This window comes from Mastomys coucha, unplaced genomic scaffold (assembly GCF_008632895.1).
Source record: "Mastomys coucha isolate ucsf_1 unplaced genomic scaffold, UCSF_Mcou_1 pScaffold11, whole genome shotgun sequence".
Classification (NCBI taxonomy): Eukaryota; Metazoa; Chordata; class Mammalia; order Rodentia; family Muridae; genus Mastomys; species Mastomys coucha.
The window spans coordinates 28,578,502-28,581,716 of NW_022196893.1; positions in this window are offsets into that span (position 1 = coordinate 28,578,502).

The window sequence follows — 3,215 nt, forward strand, 5'->3', positions numbered from 1 at the left end:
AAAAAAAAAAAAAAAAAAAAAAAAGTTCTATCGAAACCTGGTAGTAATGCTAAACTGCTAGCACCTTTGCCCCTAGAGTAAACACGCTTAAAAAGATAACTTGGAACAGCTGTGGCTCCGGATGGCTGGGAAGGACTGATGGGAGATGTAGTTTTGTGGGTGATCACCTAGGTAAAGGGACTCTAGCAAGCTCCAAAGTTGGGTCATGTGACCCAAGCGTGCCAATTAGAGCAGAGACCAAGTCACCCTCAAGGACATGCCATCAGTCCCTGCACTGCATAGAGAATCAAACAAACAAATATATCTTAATGATACTGAAAGTTTGTTTTGAGATTTATATGTTACAAAAATATACAACCTTGGTGAATTTCCTCATCTAAACCACCTGCTTGAACTCCTGGTATCCTGAATTTCAGCCTGATCCAGTTAAGACACAGACATCAGAAGACCAGTTCTGTTTTTCCTTCTATCCCCCTCATATCTCTACGCCCTCGTTCAGCTTGAAGAAGTTATGATGAGTCGTCTACCCAGTTCCCTGGGCTTTGGAGCTTATTGTTAATAAGCTGTGTTTCTAGAAAATGTAAAGTGGTTATATTTGAAATGGGAAAGAAACAGCCAGATTTAATTGTATAGCTATGGAAAGCCTTATAATTTGTTATTAAGTTACATTGTGTGACTAGAACATCTTAGACTAATATGCAAGAAATAAGTAAGAGCTTTTGAATTGAGAACAATGGGTTTTGGAACCGTGAGTGCTTTACTGGTCCTTGTCAGTATATTGGCATTGTAGTGTGTCTATGCAGGTACGGCAGCAATGACAGGCTGTTTTTACAGTGCAAGCATTTGCAGCCTTGGAGGTGAGGCAATTTCCACAGGCTTGGTTAACTATTCTGAATGTTGTTCTTCACGCTCAGGATGCAAGGCTAAGCACTGCACTAGAGATCAGCTTCTAGCAGTCTCTTGGAGAGCACGTCTGATTGCATGTGGGTTGATGCCTCAAATCCCACCTCCAGAAAAAAGGCATAGGACAGGCATGGCACCAACTTGGCTGCTACGGGTTAGGGGCTCTAGCAAATAAATCACCTAAGACAGAGGCATGTACCAAGTGGCTAAGTAAGCCTGGTTTGTAGTACAAGCTAGCTGTACGTGTTCTCGAAGATGGGTTTGATATTTTGCCAAGAGTTACTTACCATCAGGTTGTAATGCCATTGCAATGTTCTTTTCATGGTTACTGGAGATCAGACCTCTACTCTTGCCTGTTGCATTTAAAACAAAAAGGGGGAACTGTGGGGAGCCACAGCTGCCACCCTATATATATATTGAACACCTGGTCTCCGGCCAGAGCAGAGAGCATTGATAAACAAGCCTTTAGTTGGAAAAGCTGAGTGCCTCCAGTTTGTGATGCAAGCTGGCATGATTTTCCCGCAGCCTATTATGCTTTGCCACGTAGCCGATGCTGATTGGGACCAGGGAACGTATTTAACCCGTGAGGGCTGGGGGCTAGAGAGATTATTAGGATTAGTAGAATAAAGAGTAAGAAGCTAGCTAGAGAAGAAGTAAAAATGAAGGTTCCTGAATAAACTTCTTGGAGAAGAGCTCATTATTGCCTCTTTATTTCTGCTGGATGGAGGGGTGGCAACATGATGCCACTGAGCAGAGAGAAATTGTTGGGTGGTCCCCCAAAGTATTGCCTTCTGTATTCGTACCCCTGTGTAAGGCCCATTCCCATTGGCTGTGGCTACTGACACAGCAGCAAGCACGGGGCTTGGTGAGGATTGAAAAGGCTCATATGAGAGAGCTTCCCATCGTGGTCCAAGTCCAAATTAGTCATAAAGAGAAAGGAGAAAGCGTGTATGAATGTGTGTGTGTAGGGGGGAAGGGCGCAGTGGGGAGTTCCAGCTACCCACTTGCCTTCACCAAAGCTCCAGACATGGAATGTTCCAGACCTATCTGCCACTGGATGAGTAGTTCCAACTAAACCCAAAAATAAAATAAAATAAAATAAAAATACTCATGGGTATTGCTTAAAGTCATTAAGGCTAATTAGGCCTAGTTACATGACAATAAAGCATAGCCTTATACACTTTTTAAAAGACAACAACTTATGTTAAAATTAATATCAGGCCTGGGGTTTTAGTTTTGACTTGTTGCTGTTGGTTTGGTTTGGTTTGGTTTGGTTTTTTTGTTCGAGACAGGGTTTCTCTGCATATCCCTGGCTGTCCTAGAACTCACTCTGTAGACCAGGCTGGCCTCAAACTCAGAAATCCTCCTGCCTCTGCCTCCCAAGTGCTGGGATTAAAGGTGTGCACCAACCACCACTGCCTGGTGCTGTTGTTTGTTTTGAGACAGCATCTTACCATGTAGACATAGCTGGTCTGAAACATACTAAGACTACACTGGCCTCAAATTCATAGCAATTCTTTTGCTTCTGCCTCCCAAGAACTGAGATTACATACCCACGTAAGTCATCAGCCCAAGTACATGAGCACTTTTTTGTTTTTACATCCAGGCCCTCGAAGTGCAGATGTTGTGGATAATGTTCACTTTGTTGTATCTGTGCACATTTACCCATACGAGGAAGAGCAGCCAATAGGTACCATTAAGGAAAGAAGGCACAAAACAGAACTAATATAAAAGAGACGGGCTGGAGAGACAGTTCAGCAGGTGAGAACACTGGCTGCTCTTGCAGAGGACTCTAGTTCAGTTTCCAGCACCCACATAGCAGCTCACAGCTGTTGGTAATTCCCTGGGGCTTTTGAATATGCTTGGTCCAAGGAGTGGCACTATTTGGAGGTGTGGCCTTGTTGGAAGAAGTGTGTCACTGTGGGTGGGCATCGAGTCCCTCATCCTAGCTCCCTGGAAGCCAGCTTTCTCCTGTCTGCCTTTGGATAAGCTCTCAGCTCCTCCAGTCCCACATCTGCCTGGGCACTGCTGTGCTCTGCCTTGATGATAATGGACTGAACCTCTGAACTTGTAAGCCAGCCCCAATTAAATGTTGTCCTTATAAGAGTTGCCTTGGTCATGGTGTCTGTTCACAGCAGTACAACCCTAGCTAAGACACTCCCATTCCAAAGGATACAACATACTCTTCTGGCTTCCAAAGGCAGCGAGCATGCAATGCCACTCACTCGCATACGTGCAGACAAATGCTCATGCACATAAAATAAAAATAAACAAGCCTCTAAAGATCAAAGAAAGAGGAGAGAAAAACCCTG